The following is an 18,983-nucleotide window of genomic DNA, read 5'->3' as shown; positions in this document are numbered from 1 at the left end:
AGTCATATTTTTATTCTGACATTTGGTTTTGTTTTCTTTGAATGGAAGGCCCTCTAATTAAAATTGCTCTCCCTCCAAACTCCCTGTCCTCCATCCCCTGCTTTATACTTTCTCCCAGCTCTAAACTTCCATTGTATCAGATTTTTTTTTAACTCCACTGGGTCCATAACATTATTTTACCAGTTAGATGGAAGGATTCCTAGTGATATAAAGACAAAAATTTAATCTTCTTAAAAATGAGTTTTTGTGTAGATCATGAATAATTTAAGAGAGAGAAAAGCCATACTATTTAAGTATTTACAGACATTAGAAGCATCAATGCATAGACTTTCTGCACTAGAATATTTGGAACTTCCGTGGACACTTTGAGATAAGGGCATATTTTGGAGTTTATAGTCATAAAACTTTGCTCCCCTTCTAATAGCACATTCTAACCAAGATTGAAAAATAGGTAATCTGTTAAATTAACAAGAATTGTGCAACCTTCTAGATTTGAAATGATGAACTATCACTAAACCTCTTCCCAAAACAGAATGGAATGTATTTTATAATCCTCAAGTTAATCAATCTTTATGACCTAAATGCAACATACAAATTTTACAGAATTTTCAAAAAAGATCAACATATCTATCTATATGAAATTTGACAATAGGACTATTACAAAATAAGAATTGTGATTAATACCATGAAAGGAGCATAGCATAGAGGAGTAAATATCATACTGAGCGTTAAATTAAACTAATTAGTTATCTGAGGTCCAAGATAAGAGTTGATTCAATAAACCAATCAGCAGTGGTTGGAAAGTAATATATTCCTCTGCAGAGATTAGGAAAGAAATCCCTCAGGAGAGAGCCAGACACAGTAGGGAGGTGTCTTTTATAGCTCCAGGCCTCATGTCCTCACAGTTTAATTCAGAAAGGTAGAGGTAAGAGGTGGAACTCTGGAGGAAATGACCTGGGGTCAAACTAAGTTCTGTGACTTCTCCCAGGTGACCTCTGTGGACTAAAGTTAATCAACGAATAACTAAAATAACTAAAGTCAATTAAGGAATTTAAAAGGTCAACCTCCCTGACAGAACCTTCCCCAGAGGAAAGCTATTATTCTTTATGTTCATTTCCTAATGGTATGTTGAGCAGTTCTCAGGCCTAAATCACTGGTAAGCCCCCGACAACTAAGTAATTGTGAATCATGGTCCCTCTGTTAAGGAATTTGTAATCTGAAGCTGGGAGAGAGGGACTAAGATTTCTATAGAAGTTAACTAGCATACAAGGTAATGTCATCTTTGTCAAAGGAACTTACTGAAATCATAGAAGGAATTATGTATTGGCACAAGGTTAAATGACAGAAATCCGGAGACTCTTAAAAGGAAGGCTGTGTGAGTTAGAGTAGAGAAAGGTCACTTCCAACTGGACCTTGTGTCATTATCTCTCTTTAATAGCACTCCCCTGTTTTGAATGGCGCAGGTGAGGGAGATGGTTAGTGCAGGGGATGGTCATGTTTGGGGCACAGACATGGTTGGCTCACAAAGCATCTAAGGTGAGTATGCAGCAGAAGGAGAGGAATAGATTTGAAAACTCTATCGAAAGATTTTATTTTATCATATTGTGTGATGAGCTGACTTTCATATCATTTTACTTATGTGAGTCTGTCTGTCTCGGGAGCAAGTGGAGCGGTCAGTGCAGGCAGCAAGAGTGCTGTAGGTCCCTCAGGTCTCTTCCTGCTGGTGGGGGCACAGGTGGCATTACAGGTGTTTTTCTAATTTATAGTATCTGTAAAGAGGTTCAGATTAAAGTACCTTGAGTTGTGTATACTTTTTCTGTTGTAATATTTACTTGCTAATTATACTAAATCTCAGAAGAATTGAACTCACCAATAAAACCAAGTCCTGGGGGGAAAAAAAAAGAAAGAAAGAAAACTCCAACTCTTGGCTCGGCACCCATAGCTCAGTGGTTAGGGCGCCAGCTACGGTACACCAGGGCTGGCGGGTTCCAACCTGGCCAGGGTCTGCTAAACAACAATGTCAACTACAACGAAAAATAGCTGGGCGTTGTGGTAGGCACCTGTAGTCTCAGCTACTTGGGAGACTGAGGCAAGAGAATCGCTTAAGTCCAAGAGTTTGAGGTTGCTGTGAGCTGTGACACCACTGCCGAGGGTGACATAGTGAGACTATCTCAAAAAAAAAAAAGGAATGAAAAGTGAAAACTCCAACTCTTTAGTGGGGAAACATAAATGGTTTTCAGTTTCAAAATGGTGATGTATGAAGCAATTGCATGAAATTTATGCTAGATTAAGAATGAGTGATGATTTCAAGTGAGGGAGGGATGCCTGGTACTAGGTACTCCTGTTGGTGGTGAGGGTTATTATATTAAAGGGGTGGGGATAGGGGTGTAGAGCAGATCTGTGAGGAGATTGTGTTCAAAATCTATACAGGTCGAGTTTCCAATCTTCAGCGCAGTGCAATCGTGATGATCTTGTCCAAGCTCCATTGGCACCATGTCTGAAAAGGAAAGAGGGAAAAATGTGTAAATGAGATTCAGGACAGATTTCTGAATGCCTGGCCTAGGTACATTGTGTTCTTTTCAGAACCTAGCACAGTGTGCTTTTAATGAGCGCACGTGTGATTTAATTGAATTGAACTGGAGATCAGTGTGGCAACTCCCCGACTCAGAACCAGAGAGAAACTGTGGGAGCCCAGAGGGAAAAGGCCTTGTCAGAGTCACGTGTAGCACCCAGGGAAAGGCTTGGCACAGATTAGGATATTTTATAAATGTCAGTAGCAAGTTTTTAAGTGTAAAAATCTCAGCTAAAAAGTTCTGATTAATGAGGATAGGAGTACCCTTTAATCTCAATTCAATAGAGTCTGCTAATTTCTACCTTTGAAATAAGCTCAATCTGAGCATTGGAAAGTCATTTACCAAGGTTTGAGAATTATCTCTGGTAGCATCTTGTCTTTTGTAATCACCTGATTTTTAGTTTATGTAACTTTAAGGTTACTCTCTAGAATTATTAGACAGGGAAAAAGAGGCCCAAAATATTTACATTTATAAACTTATTGAATTAGTACTTTGTTGCTACCTAAAAACAGACTTAATTTTATGCCTTGAAAGTAACACCATTGTGCTAAAGCTTCTGGACAGCAAAGTAATAGTGGCTCATTCTAAAGTGGTTATTTGAAAATATTTTAATTGATTCATATTACTTGGACATTTTCAGGTTGCAGAGTATTTAAATCAAAGAACTAATTTAAATAATCTATACACTTACTATATCACCCAATGTGAGATAAAATGACTAAAAACTATATCTAAGACATATTGAAAAAAATGCTCCTAGTAAATTTGCATAATATGAAAGTTTGGATAGAAATATTACTAATCTTTCTCATTTTTATTCTTGATAAAGAAGATACATACATGTTGTCATCATGACATCATAAAGAAACACTAGACTGGGTGCTTTGAAATTTTACTGTTAATCTTACTTCCCAGTGTAAGTCCAAGCTAATTAATTATAGATTCTGAGGCTGTAGCCATTCTAATTCATACATCTGAATTAACACACAATACATTTTAAAAGTAAATAAGTACTAAAATGAATGAATGGGTTGGGCTGGGTGGCCTGTAATCCTAGTACTTTGGGAGGCCAAGGCGAGTGGATCACCTGAGCTTAGGCGGTATAGACCGGCCTGAGCAAAGCAAGACTTTGTCTCTACTAAAAAAATAGAAAAACTAGCCTGGTGTTGTAGTGGGTGCCTGTAGCCTGTCATCCCAGCTACTCAGGAAGGCTGAGACAAGAGGTTAACTTGAGCCAAAGAGTTTGAGGTTGCTGTGAGCTATGATGCTACAGCACTCAACCCCAGGGCAACTGAGTGAGAGTCTGTATCCAAAGAAGTGAATAAATAAAAAGTAAATTAAAAAATAAAGTGAATGGATGAATACCATGGCTCAAATAGTTGGCAATCATTTTTATTCCATCCTTCTGACCTGATCAATATGAGCATTCCGTATATTACTTCAGTTAGGTTCTTGAAAGGTTGATGCACCATCCTGTCCCCAGTTTTCCACCTTGAAGTCTCCAGTCCAGAGTACCTGGCTTTCATCTTCAGCCTCTGGAGAGACTTAGAGGCCAAAGTCAACCCAATACTATTCTCCTCCTCATCTTCAGATTTTCTGCAGCATTTGTTTCTGAGTGGTGCAATTCAAAACATGCCACTTTTGAGTACAGAGACATATTCTGGGGAGCTATCTATTAAAAATCCGAGAAGAGGGCTTGTGTCTGGGTGAATTATTAAATTAATGAAAAAGGCTACAGGTGACCACAACCCTGTGGATATACTGGTGAAAGGAGAGAAAGCAAGAAGAACTGTTTTGCCTGCTTTTGTCCCCCAGGTTTGAGCCAGAAGCTCAGTGAGAGTGACCAGGTGAGGTTGAGGGTGGAGGACGTACTGCATAAACGGGCAGTGGGGCCCTTTTCCCGTACTACAAAATGCAGGTTAACCAATTAGAAACTTGAGACAAAGCCACATGTTTACTTCACCTTTGGTCAAAGTCTAGTTTGCACTTGACTAATATGTTTTTCAATACTAAGAAGATGAGGAGGAGAATAGTTTTTCATTCATGAAGAATGAACTTAGGAAAAAAATAGTTGTGAGGGTTTTTTTGTTTGGTTGGTTGGTTTGCGTGGGGGCAGAGTTTCACTCTGTGCCCTGGGTAGAGGGCCATGCTGGCATCATCATAGCTCATAGCAACCTCAAACTCCTGGGCTTAAGTGATCCTCATACCTCAGCCTCTCTGAGTAGCTGGGACTATAGGCGTACACCAACATGCCAGTTAACTTTTCTATCTGAAGTAGAGACTGGATCTCTTGCTCAGGGTGATCTCAAACTCCTGAAATCAAGCTAACCACCTGCCTTAGCCTCTGTTGTGAGATGTTTTAAAAATGGGTTATTTTGAGCCTATGCATATACTGGCCTTTGGGACCTGCAGATCTGTGATTTATTTCATGGATTTGGGTTGAAGTCATTATGGATATCGGCTCATGTATTTGCATACATATCAGCTTTGCTGCTAGAAGGTGTCATATCCTAGGAAATGGCAAATGATAAGGTCTTGGTGGCCTTTATACCTTGGCCAGGGACTAGCACAGCAGGTGCAGCCTGCCTTCTATCTAGTCTACTCTCCCGGTTCCTTGTCTCAAGAGGGTGCAGGTGCCCATACACAGGGCATGGCAGCTCAGTCTGGCCTCTCGTCCTTTGCTGGAGTTCTCCTGTCTCTCCCTCTCCTCCTGCCTTGTGTCCTTTTTCTGCCCCACAAATTAAGTCATTCTCCAGTGGTCTTTTTTAGCTTCTCTCTTCTCTCCTTTTCAAATCCTCTATACAATTGTACCTGACTTAAGACTACTTAACATCTCTGACCTTTATGTTGCAATTAAGATCATGTTCAAGTGGACAGATCCACTCAGATGCTTTCTCCAACACCGAATTAAATCTGTTCAAATGGAGGTCATTTTCTCTCTCAAAGTACTCACTTCTACGGTTCACTGTCTTCCCTGTTACCTTAGAGGATCAGTTTTGTGCTGTCTCCCTCTCCTTTCCCCCACACATACATTGGTTTCTTTGTTCTTTTAATTCTCCACCTGGGCTCCAAGTTCATGTTCTTCCTGCCATCCTCTAGGGGACGCCCTCGTTAATTCAAGGTGGAGCCAGTAAGAAAACATTCCAATTCTCTTGCTTTTAGTCAAGGTTTTTTCTTATACAATTAACTTTGCATAAAAGTGCTATTTGTAATCTTCTTGATATAACATTTTGCAAGTAGGATGTTCCTGTATAAAAAGAAAAAAGGAAGAAATGAAAGAAAGGAGGGAAGGAAGGATGGAAGGAGGGAGAGAGAGAGAGCGTGCGAGCGAGCGCGCAAGCGCATGAGCGCCACATCAGCTCTTTGCAGTAAGTTCACCGACCAGCTTCAGCGCTATTGTCTCCCTCCTGCTGGTATGGAGCAGGTACTAACATACCATTTACCATTCCTCCACTTTTGCCATCTATTTTTCTGTCTTTATGATGGCTTCATGCTGCCCCCATGCCGTCTGTATCTAAAGGCCTTCTTTACCATGAAGCCAACGTTGTCTTTCCAAGTTGTAAGCAATTTCTTCCCCTATTATTTGCTAATAAAGCACTTTGTTTCTAACTTCACAATAACCCTCTTTGCTCTTCTTTTGTATTTTAGTTATAACATGTATTTATTCTTAGTAACTTGAATAGAAATTGAATCATGTTAATCCTTGCATTTACCTAACCAAGCACAGTGTACTGAAAGAACAGTAATTTTGAACTTTTAAAGTTAAATGCCCATTTAAGCAATTTTAGGAAAACCAAGTAAATAAAAGGTCAACATAACAACTGGCTTTAACTAATTTAATGTTTTTCAAAATTTACAATCTGTTTCCCTACATATTTAATTTCCAAAGAGTCTAACTCAGAATGCCCCTAACTCAAATTAAGTCAATTGTGTGATTCTATTCATATTCTGATTCCTGCAGGGTATTAGCTGACACTACTTCTGAAGGCATGCTGATTGCACATTGCATAAATAAACTGACTCCTACTATGAATAAAATCAGGTCCTTACACTGAACAGCATGCATTAAGAAAACAATGGCAAAATTCCAGATCCTTATTTTATTGAAAATTTAACATCCCTGCAGTGAACCTGCCTCCATAAAATAATCTAATTAAAATGAATACTTGAATATGACTGAGTGTGTGACCATGTGTGCATAAACCAGATTCTGTTGTTTTTTTTTTTATTGCATCTAAGTCTGTAATGGCTTTTTACCTTTGTGCCAGCTAAAGTTTTCCTTGAACATTTTTAACTCTTGTGCATTTTTTATTCTATTATGTAAACTTGCTAATTGACTTAGTATTTTTTAAAAATCATTTTGTTATCTTGTCAAAGCATGTGATTAGTCATTGCTTTTACGTTTGAAAAAGTAAATTTATTAGTGTTTTATTAGTAACAGGCTTATAAAATATGTTTTCATAAAGTTATGAACTACTTCCATTTCTTATAAAGATAATTTTGGCATTTTCCCAACTCAAAATTATGCAGAGTATTTAACTTGCCAAGAATGGATACATATGAAAAACATTACATATAGAGAAAATATGTTTTACTGTATATGATTAGGTAATTAAATATAAAATAGAATTCAGATTTAAACTCAGTGTATTAGGAGTTTAGGACCAGGTAATATTGCTATTAGGAAGTGACGTTTGGAATTTTCTAAGTTTGTCTCTTAAGATCTTCAAACTATTTTATTATTTTCTCTTCCTTTCTTTTCTTTCTTCTTTCCTTCCTTTCCTTTTCCCTGCTTCAGTCCCTTCCTTCCTTTCTATCTTAAACAGGTTTATTGATGCAAAATTGACATATAGTAACTTGCACATATTTAAAGGGCACACACATGCTAGAACTTCTTCCTTCTATCTAAGGAAGATTGATAAGTGCTGGAGGGTGCTAGAACTTCTTCCTTCTATCTAAGGAAGATTGATAAGTGCTGGAGGGTGCTAGAACTTCTTCCTTCTATCTAACTGTATTTTTATACCCATTAACCAGCCTCTATTCATCTCCTTGCCCTCCTACCCTTTCCAGTCTCTGGTAACCGTCATTGTATGCTCTACCTCCATGAGATCTACTTTTTTAGCTCCCACTTATGAGTGAGAACATAAGATATTTGTTTTTCTGTTTTGGGCTTATTTAACTTAATATAATGTTCTCCAGGTCCATATGTGTTTTTGAAAATGACAGTATCTTATTATATTTTATGACTGAATAATATTCCATTGTGTATATATATCACATTTTCTTTATCCATTTATCCATTGATATTTGGTTGTCTTATTCTATCAATTATTGAGATAGTGATATTGCTGTCCTGTACCGTATGTATTAATTTTCCTATTGTACTTCTGTTTTTACTTTATGCGATAACAGGTTCTGTTATCAGTTTAAGAAAGTTTAAGATTACACATGCTTCCAGTGGATGTTCTTTCTTATCATTATGAAATCACATTCTTTTATATATAGTAATATTATTCTAAAATCTCCTTTGCATAATATTTGTTTTTATTAGTGATAACATTGTGTACATTTTCTATCCATTTCTTATTTATGTCTTTATATTTAAAGTGGATTTCTTATAGATAGTATATCGTTAGATCTTTTTGTTGTTGTTGTTAAAATGCAGTCTGGCAATCTGTTCCTTGGGTTATTTGGACCATTTATATTTAGTGTAATTATTAATATTGCTGGTTTTAAATCTATCATTTTACTATTTTTGTCTTTTCTGTGTTCTTTTTATTTTCTTCTTCTGCCATATTTTAGATTGATTAATTTTTAAAAAATTCAACTTATCTCCTTTGTTAGCTTTTAGCTATATCTCTCCATTTTGTTGTTTTTGAGGTTGCTTTGTAGTTAATAGTATAATCAAACTGGTTATTTGACATAATGTTGGTGACAGTATATCAATTCAGATACAATATAAAAACATGATAATAGTATTCTTATCCACCACCACCACCGTTATGCTATATATTGTCAAACATTTGATTTTATATATTATAAGCCCCATCTTACATTATTTGTCTGTTTGCATAAGCAGTTATCTCTATCATAAAGATATTTTAAAAATCAAATAACTTGTATATTTAGCCCTGTAGTTTCTACATCTAGTCCTGACCTTGTGTGATTCCTCCAATTCTTTTGAGCATTTTCCTCCCTCTGGCTTTGGGTAACTTCCTCATGCCTTTGTGTTGACAGGTACTTTGTTGAATAAACATGGGTGACTTTCCAAAAATCTCAGGAATTCTCTTTGAAGGTCTGTATTTTTCAGTACCCTGTCCTGCAAACACTGGCTACTTGAACTGCCCAAGCACTCATCTCCTCCTTTACCCAGGGAATCTTCAGGGATATACCTGGGTTACTACTCTCTGAATGTCAGCCTGAAAACTCTCTCAGGGCTGTACCGGAGACAATTAGAGAGGGCTCATAGCATTCATTTTTCATCTTTCAGAAATCAATGTCTTTCCTTACTTGATGTCCCTATCTTTAAAGTCAGTTTTATGCATTTTGTCCAGATTTATTTTTATCTCAGGTGGGAGAGTAAACCCAGTCTCTGTGACCCTTAGATGGAAGTGATATCCCCCAGGCTTATTATCTAAATTTGATACTTTGTTTTTAAATATTAAGATGCTAGATCTTAAATCAGTATTTACAAATATGTATCCACAGTAATGTATTATAAGTACAGATAGGTTTTTTTCCATAAAAATGAAAAATTGGATATAATTGCCATTGTGTATTATCTTTTAAAAATTGGTTTATGAGTTATTAAAGATACCTTCCTATCAGAATTTTGATTGGAAGAGTGCAATTTTCAGATCTGACAAAAATTATTTTAAATCAAATGTTCTAAATGATTGTTATTACCATGCTCATCCTAAAGTTGCATTTAAACCTCAATATTTCTCAAGCTTCATATTTTAAACCATGGGTAAATGTTAAGAAGAATGTATATCTAAGAATTAAACATTTATCACTTTAAAATTGAGCAGTCAACACTGACAATAAAATAAAATTCAAACTCCTCGGCAGAATCCTTAATGAGGAGCTGCTTGCCTACCTTTAGTTTTTTGTCAGCCTCATTTTCTTCTCCCGACTGTATCCTGTGTGCTCATGGGTACTGAAGAACCCACACATCTCTCAACCTATTCTGCTGTGTCTTGCTTTTGCACTGTCTCTTACATTGTTCTTTTTTTTTCCTAGTGATGCCTTTTCCCCTTTTTTTCACCTGGAACTTTTCTAGTCATCCTTCAGGACATGTCAGATGCTGTTCTTCTTAGGATGTGTGTCCTAATTGCCTCATCCTGGTACAATGTCCCCTTTTTGTCACCTGGGAATTTTCCATCTCTGCACATACCTTGCTGTAGTGAAGTTTTCTGTCTACCTGTTTGCATTCTAAATAAACTCAAGAGCAGAGATACATGTCTGTGTTTAGAACCCTATCATCTAACAGAGTGCGTTCCCCAAAACAGGTGCTAAATGCTAATTAGAAATAAGTGAACTGTTGAGATTCCTTTCTCTTTAGGAAACTGTGTTTTTTTTAAGATGTTTTACTCTCCAGACATATTGTTTGATTTTATCCTAATGAAAAAATTTTTGTATTCCCAATTTTCCATCTACTTATGGCAGAGTTTATAATTAGTTCTTCCCTAACATTAGAGTGACCCATTCCATTCCCTCTTAGTTTGGAAGTTTTACATTTTATTTCTTAGCATATGCTTAATTTTTTTCACATGTGTGCTTATCTTTCAATACTTTCTTGCAAAGTCTGCTGTTAACTAGTATTATTACCAAAAAACAAAAACAAAAACATACGGCATGGTTGTATACCTCAGAATTCCATTTCTTATTTATTTTATGTTTGTTTACTAGAATTTTAATTATATCTTTTTAAAGCACAAAGTTGTTGTTATTATATTTGCACAAAATGCTTTTAAACATTTTACCAAAATGTATATTGACTCATATTCTTATCATTGCTACTTATATCCCACACTTTCATCCTGGATTCATTTTCTTTTTTCCTGAGATAAATACTTCAATATTCTTTTTTGGACAAGAGTCTGTTATGGTAAACTCAGTTTTAAAATATTTTTATTTCATTTAAGATAAATGATTTATCTCACTATTGGATAAGAGTTTGCTTGGGTGTTGATTTCAAGATTGACTGCTATTTTACCTTAGCTTTGGAGATACCACTTCATTGCTTGGTATTTATTACTGCTGCTATTTGACTGTTTCTTATTTTTAGGTAATTTGACCCTTCTCTATGTAAGTGGAATGTATCTACATCATTAATTTACAACTTCATTTGATATGTCTAGGTTCAGATTGCCACTGCCAAGCCTCCTATTCATCCTTTCAAATGCTTGATTAACTTTTTCCAATCTGAAGATGCATATTTTATCAATTCTGAACGTTTTTCAGCACCCCAGCTTTCACATATACTTGCCACTGCAGCATTCCGACAATTTTGTCTTTCTATATCTCCTATTAAGCATTTGCTCTAGTATTTCAATCTACCCACTTGTTTATTTCAAATTTTATCTTTTTATCATTCTATGCAAATACTAGACTTTTAAAATTCTACTAAATTTACAAATTTAGTAGAATTGCTAGCTAAATTGCTAGCTTTCTTTCTTACTTTAGCTGTATTTTGTCTGATCTTCAGGCTGCCTTATCAAGTCATTATTTCAATAACTGAAATTTTCGTTAGTAAGTAAATTTTTTAAAGATTCCTTTATTTATTTATTTATTTTGTTAAATATTTTTCTGGTTTAATTGCAAGGCAGAGCACTTGAAAGTCATTCTAAAGACTTTTTTATGTTTGCCATATTATTTCTTTTTCCTTGGGCATGAGTTTTTTATTCTGACATATTTATTGACTATCCTTCATAGTTTTAAGTTTCTTGTTTTGCTTTCCAATCTCAGTTTTTTAGTTCATCTTTCATAGATGCTTTAAACACATGCATTCCACTTTGTGTCATGCAGTTTGGATAGCCTTCCAAAATAATCAGCGCCCTCCCTGTGGCTGAGATGCGGTTGATGTGCACTACTGAAAGGGACAGGAGAGCTGTTACAATATCAAACACTTCCTTATCCACTTCCAGGCAGCTGCTTTCCAAAGCTTTCCGAAGAATGTTCTACTCCTTATGAACTTTCTCCTTGCTATGAGAACCCCAGGACCTTCCCATAATTCAGCTATTATATAGTTAATGGACAAGCAGAAGGCCTGTAGCACTCTGTTCCAATACCAAAACAGAGTCCTTTCTAATTAGTGGGTACATTTATCATAAAACTATTTTTTCTGTTATTCTGACCTCCACCCCAGTCTTAACATTGGGAATCTGGAGGCTTTTCTATGCACAGGAAATGCTACCCCTGATGCCATACCTATGACAGAGGAAGGCTGCCCTCAGCCTCATTCTTTTTCTTTCGGCCAGCCTTTCTGTTTCCTCACAGAACCATGGGCAAGTGACACATAAGTACCTGTTATAGCACAAACTACAGGGGGAGTTATGTCAGTCTTAGCTCAAAGCGAGGTGCTTATAGGTAACTTTAGCCTTCACAAAGCCTATAACTGGAAGGAAAGCATGCTTCCTTTCTAGCATGGCTTCCAGACTTTTAAGCTTTGACTGCCACTGCTCAAATCCATTTCTCAGCATCTGTGTGTGGGTCACACTACATACAGCCCCGACAAACCACTGCAGGTTCTTTCTGTAATTAGTGCCCTGATATTTTTCAAGGGTTTTCAGTTATGATCATTTGCTTCCTTTATGCCTGCTCTCATTTCTCCAGAAGCAGCTTCATATTTCATACTTTTACTCTGGAAATTGGCCTCTTACCACCTTCTTCCATTTGGTTTCTTTTAGAATACCCTATACATGTATTAGGCATTTGGAATATACAGATTTTATGTTATACATGTTTTCCATTGATTTTTATTAAATAAAAAAATAACATTTGCACAAATCTGTATTAGAAACAGATTTCTAGCCTCTCCTGAAAGGGTTAGTGACACTCCTGCTATCCCAATAACATATTTAGACCTGTTGTGTGGAGAGGAAGCCTTTAGGCATATATTTATGTATTTATTTTTGAAATATTTTATACAACTTGCAATTTTGATGAATGAAATAACTTACTAGTACTTGTGTATATTGCTATGTGAATAAAGCGTCTCTGTGAATCATTCTGATTTTTCAGGGTTGCTGGTTTGAATTTTCTGAAATTTGGCAACGTTTATTTTTCCGTATTACTAATTCCTAATTCTTCCCACATTACTTTTGTGTTTAAGCTTAGTTTATTTCCAGAATTGATGAGGACAGGAATAATGTGCTTTGAATACTTAAAGGATTCCATCTATGCTACAGCAGTAACTAGCTTTGCCAGAGAACTTCAAAGGCACACCATGCTGAGAATTTCAAAGGCAACATTTTATAGGGTCATTCTAAGTCTATCTGTATATTTGACCTTGAGCTGTATCTAAGCGTTGTTTATGTGACATATGTAACCATTTAAGTGATCTATTGGGCTGGTATAAGACACTGCTAATGAGAATCTTTTAAAATAATCCTCAATATAGATGGAAACAGATTTTATGTGTTACAGGGAAAGTAGGCCAATTAGAGATAAAGCTTAATAGCTTCAGGGAGGGAGCTAGAACATTTACTTTACACTTGACAGAAGGAAGAAAGAATAAAACCGTTCTTAGCAGAGCCCCCCCCCTTTTAAGAAATGATATCTTCCTTTCAAAAAATATATCTTAAGATTTTGAGCTTTCTGAATGAGGTAATTTTATCATGGTTTTGATATACAAAATCAGCATTTCTTTTTTGTCAGTAATTTTGTACCAGTGCTCAATAAAACAGGTATTATGAAGTGCTGATTGAGGCCTTGATTTTTCTATTAGTATTATGAAAAAAGCTTCATTTTCCCTAGAAAATTAGTCTAGTAATTCTTATCTCTTGTATATTTTTACATGCTACTTAAGAACACTCCTTAAAAATGTACAAATTCTCAGATTTTCTTTCAATAAGATGGTGAATTGAATGAGTGCATTTTGAATGCTCAAGGTAGATAAAGGAGGGGTAGTTTCTATCTTGGAATTAAATCAGGAAAATATTTAACAAAAAAATATAAAAAAAAGAAATCTTAAAAAATTGCCAGCCTGGAATTCTATATCCTAATAAGTTAAGCTTTAAAATTGAAGGAGAAATCAAATCTTTTTATTGATATGCAAACATTGAGAAAGTTTGCCACAAGACTAGCTCTGCAGGAAACACTTTGACCTGTTCTCCACACTATCATGATGAACCACCAGCAAAGTAAGCACTCAGAAACTAAAGGACAAAACCTAGCTTCCACAATGATGCAAAAGATAAAACTAAGCAATGGACTTTCACAAAATAAGATGACCAGAATGCCACTATACTTAACAATTCTCTCAATAAATGTTAATGGCTTGAATTCCCCACTGAAGAGGCATAGACTAGCTGATTGGATTAAAAAAAAAAATACAAGCCATCCATTTTCTGTCTGCAGAAAGCACACCTAGCCTCAAAGGACAAATTAAAACTCAGAGTTAAGGGATGGAAGATAATTTTTCAGGCAAACAGAATTCAGAAGAAAAGAAGGGTTGCAATCTTATTTTCAGATACAAGTAGATTTAAAGCAACAAAGGTAAAAAAAGACAATGATGGACACTTCATTTTGGTCAAGGGAAAAATACAACAAGAAGACATTTTAATTCTAAATATTTATGCACCCAACTTAAATGCTCCCAGATTTCTGAAACAGACCTTAATTAGTCTGGGCAATATGATATTCCATAATACCATAATAGCAGGGGACTTTAATACTCCTCTTACAGAACTGGATAGATCCTCTAAACAGAAACTAAACACAGATACAAAGAACTTAATTGTCACCCTAGAACAACTGTACTTTACAGACCTATTTTGAAAACTCCACCCCAAAGCTCAAGAATATACATTCTTCTTATCGGCCCATGGAATGTTTTCCAAAATTGATCATATCTTAGGGCACAAAAAAACCCACAAGAGAATCAAAGGAATTGAAATTTTACCTTGTATCTTTTCAGACCACAAGGCTTTAAAGGTAGAACTCACTCTCACAAAAACGTTCAACCTCACGTTGGACGTGGAAATTAAACAACTTTATGCTGAATGACAGTTGGGTGCAGGAAGAGATAAAAGAGGAAATCATTAACTTCCTTGAGCATAAAAACAATGAAGGCACAAGCTACCAAAACCTGTGGGATACAGCAAAAGCAGTCCTGACAGGAAAATTAAAATTTCTCTCTTTAGATGCCTACATCCAAAAAACAGAAAGAGAGTGCATCAACAAACACACAAACTATCTTATAGAACTGGAAAAAGAACAATCTAAGCTTAAACCCAGTAGAAGAAAAGAAATATTTAAAATTAAATCAGAGAGTAATGACATTGGAAACAAAAGAATCATTCAGAAAATTAATGAAACACAGAGTTGGTCTTTTGAAAAAATAACATGGAATTTTTTATGAGTCTGAAGATAAATACTTTTCTCTGGAACAAATTTTACTGTCTGAGATGTCATCACATAATACTAGTCATACATGAAAAGAAATGGGAACAGGATTGCTAGGCATCTGGTCAGCCTCTACATATGTATGACAATTTGAAACAGTTCTACTTAGAAATTATTAAAAATGTAAAATATAGACATTCATTCTTTTGTTTCACATACAGGATAGATAGATTTCCTACATTGCCCAGGTACTATTTTGATTGCTAGAGTTGGAGGAAATGAACAAAAAATCCAATGTTCCTACATGTGTGGAACTTACATATACTATGTGTGGAGACAAATAGTAAGAGCATACACAAAGGATTATGAGAGTGTAGTCAGGTGCCATAAAAAAATGAAACAACATGAAAGGATGTAGAAAGCTGAGCATTGCTGTAAAAGAATGTTCAGGAAAGAACTTCTACCTCCCTTCCACGCTGGATGTGAGATTTTAACTTTCTTATTGCTAAATTCAACATTTAGTTGTTTTCACTTCACCTTGATCTATCAGCAACATTTAGGTTTAAAACTCATTTCTTCATTTTCAAAGAAAATTAGTTGACTTGGTTTCTAAGGTGGCACCTTCTGCTGTGTTTGTCCTGCCTCATTGTATTATTTTCCTATTGCTGCTGTAATAAAATATCACAAATTTAGGGGTCTAAAACCACACAAATTTATTGTTTTGGAATTCTGGAGGTGAGAAGTTCTACATGGGACTGAGATAACAAGAATGTTTCAGCAGAACCATTGTCCTTTCCAGAGGTTCTAGGAAAGAATCCAGTACTTCTAGAACCTGCCTACATTCCTTGGCTTGTGGCCTCCTCACTCAGTTTTCAAAACCAGTAAGTTTGCCTTTATGCACTGTTCATTCATCACTTTTCCCTCTGTATTCTTTTGTCTCCCTCCTCCACTTTTGAGGACTCTGGGGATTACATCCCTCCCCCCCGGCCCCCCAATAATGCAGGATAATTTTCCCATCTCCAAATACTTAATGACATCTACAAACTCCCTTTTGCCCAGAAGATAACATGTTCACATGTTTACAGTTTCTAGGGACAAAGATCTGTATATATTTCGGGGTGGGGAAGATTATTCTGTCTACCATATTCTGTGACTTATGTCTCAGTTTTCTCAGTTGTTTCCTTCTTATGTTTCTGACTTTTAAATATGGAGTACCAGGGCATAAATACAGCTATGTTGCTTGTTAGAATATTGAAATCTTTTTATTTATTACAAGTACCTTACCAACAACTCTGAGCCCTAGACTTGTCTGTCTTTTGCCCTGGATCCCTGATCTACCCTGAGGATTCTACATGCTCCAACAACAAAAATAAAAAAACAAAAATAAATGTCTGGCCTACCTAGAAGCTTTGAAGACACTCACCCAGCATTGTGGTCAGGCTCTGTGTAGATTGGCTAATGCTCCAGGCATACCAGTTGTTAGGTGTTTTAAATAGCATCCCTAGGAGTGCCTCTTTCTCAAGTAGTCATTTACTTAGTGATTTCATCCAGTCTTTAAGACTTTAAATACTACTTAAATACCGATGACTCTCAACGTTTCACTTTTAGCCCAATTTTTTCTCCTACACTTCAGAATCTTAGATCTAACTACCCATTTAGCAACCCCAAGGATGTAGTTTAGGCATCTAAAGCACACCTCATTCATCACTGAACTGCTGGTTCATCCCCCTGCCTCAGTCTGGCCCCTGTCCTGTGGTCTTCTGTCCATCCAGAAATATAGATTCTACCTACTTTCTTTACCTTGAAAATATACACAGAATTCAATTATTTCTTGCCTTCTTTGCAGTTATCAACTCAGTCTTTATCCCCATTAGTGCCCACCTGTTATTTCAAAGCCTTCTGTGTTGTGTCCGTGGCTCCTTCTCAACATGGCATCAGGAGTGATCATCAGATTTTAGTCACATCATTTTGTGTTGAAAACCCTCCTTGTCATCCTGTCTCTCTCAGATAAAGACCAATGCCCTGCCCTGGCCTCAGATCGCCTCAACAATCTTCCTCTGTCCTGTCCTCCCTCTGGATCATCTTCCTTTACTTCCTCGTTCCCTCACCTTCAGCCACACTGACCTCTGTGTTATTATTAAAATAAGTTGGGTTGGGCTTGGCGCCTGTGGCTCAAGCGGCTAAGGTGCCAGCCACATACACCTAAGGTGGTGGGTTCAAATCCCCAGCCCAGGCCCACCAAACAACAATGATGGCTGCAACCAAAAAATGGCCAGGCGTTGTGGCGGGCACCTGTGGTCCCAGCTACTTAGGAGGCTGAGACAGGAGACTTGCTTGAGCCCAGGAGTTGGAGGTTGCTGTGAGCGTGATGCCATGGCACTCTACCCAGGGGGATAGCTTGAGGCTCTGTCTCAAAAAAAAAAAAAAAATAAATTGGGTTGCTTTCTGCACCTGGAGTGCCCTTCTTTGCTATTGGAATTTTCTGTTCCCTGCATCTAGGGAATTCTTTCCATTGGATATTCACATAGCTTGTCCCAAACTTTCTTTCACTACATACACTACACACTAACTTGCTAGAGCCATTTTCCTTAACCCCATTAAAAAAAAAAATCGAATATTTTAACTCTTTGATTCCCCTATCCATTTTCTTCTTCCCCTTGGCATTTGTCACTCTCTCATCAGCTAAGCACTGCATAACGACATTTTGTTCAATGATGAATTGTATGCACGAGGGTGGTCACATAGTATGATTAAGTTAATTTATTATTGGAGAAAGAATTTTTTTATAAATTTAGTGTAGCCTAAGTGTGCAGTGTTTATAAAATCTATAGCAACCTATGGTAGTATCCTGGGCCTTCACATTCACGCACACCTTACTCATGGACTCATTCAGAGCAACTTCCAGTCCTGCAAGAACCGTTCCCAGTAAGTATCCTTATACAAGTCCCAAGATTTGTTTCATTTTCTATATTGTGTTTTTACTGTACCTTTTTTCTGTTTAAATATGTTTAAATAAATGAATACTTAACTGTTGTGTTACCATTGCCTACAGTATTCAGTCCAATAAGTGTTGTACAGGTTTGTAGACCAGAGCAGAAAAGAGGCCATACAATATAGCCTACATGTGTAGTAAGTAGGCTGTACCATCTACATTTGTGTAATTACAATCTTTGGTGTTCACAGAACCAGAAAATTACCCCAGTGATGCATTTCTTAAAATGTATGCCCATCATTAAGCAATGCATGACTGTATACTATCTATTTTACTCAATTTATGCTGTTTCCTTTGTGTCTAGAACCCACTAGAATGTGAATTCTGTAAGGGTTGAGATGTTAGTCTTTTTCTCAACTGCTTATCTCAAAATCTGGAGCAGGGTCTGGACAGGGTTCTAGCCTCACTAATGGTTACAAATTTGAAAATTAAACAAGATTCTTATTGTAAACTCTGAAATTCATAAAAATGGACAAAAAGTAATATTCAAGGCTTAAAGGGACAAAAATTATAATGCACAGTTGTAGAAAGTAGGAAACAGGCCAAACTTTTCTTCAAAGAAGCTATATAATAAATTTTAAATATGATATACTTTGGCACAGTAAAATGCCTTATTAAAATTTATCCTAAGGAAATATTTAAGAATGTGAATGTCAGCAAACATTTAGCAATAAAGACAACCACCACAATCTCATTTGTTAAAGTGAAAAATTTTTAAAGTCTAACGCCCCATTTCTAAACATAGAAACTTAAGTTAAATGAAATGTGGTATATTCATACAATGGAATATAATATAATCATTAAATTAATATTTAGATAAATATCTAGGACATGAGAAATATTAACAT

General features: G+C 36.2%; 1 protein-coding gene across 1 annotated transcript in view; it reads left to right on the top strand.

Annotated features, from left to right (window-relative positions):
- The window catches only part of ADGB (androglobin), a 174,552-nt gene that overhangs the window by 3,292 nt on the left and 152,277 nt on the right, over positions 1-18,983 (top strand). The window lies entirely within an intron of this gene.

The sequence above is a fragment of the Otolemur garnettii genome, unplaced genomic scaffold, assembly GCF_000181295.1.
Source record: "Otolemur garnettii isolate 467f Iridium unplaced genomic scaffold, OtoGar3 scaffold00042, whole genome shotgun sequence".
Taxonomy (NCBI): Eukaryota; Metazoa; Chordata; class Mammalia; order Primates; family Galagidae; genus Otolemur; species Otolemur garnettii.
Note: the sequence above shows the minus strand (reverse complement) of the source record. Positions and strands in the feature narration are given on the sequence as shown.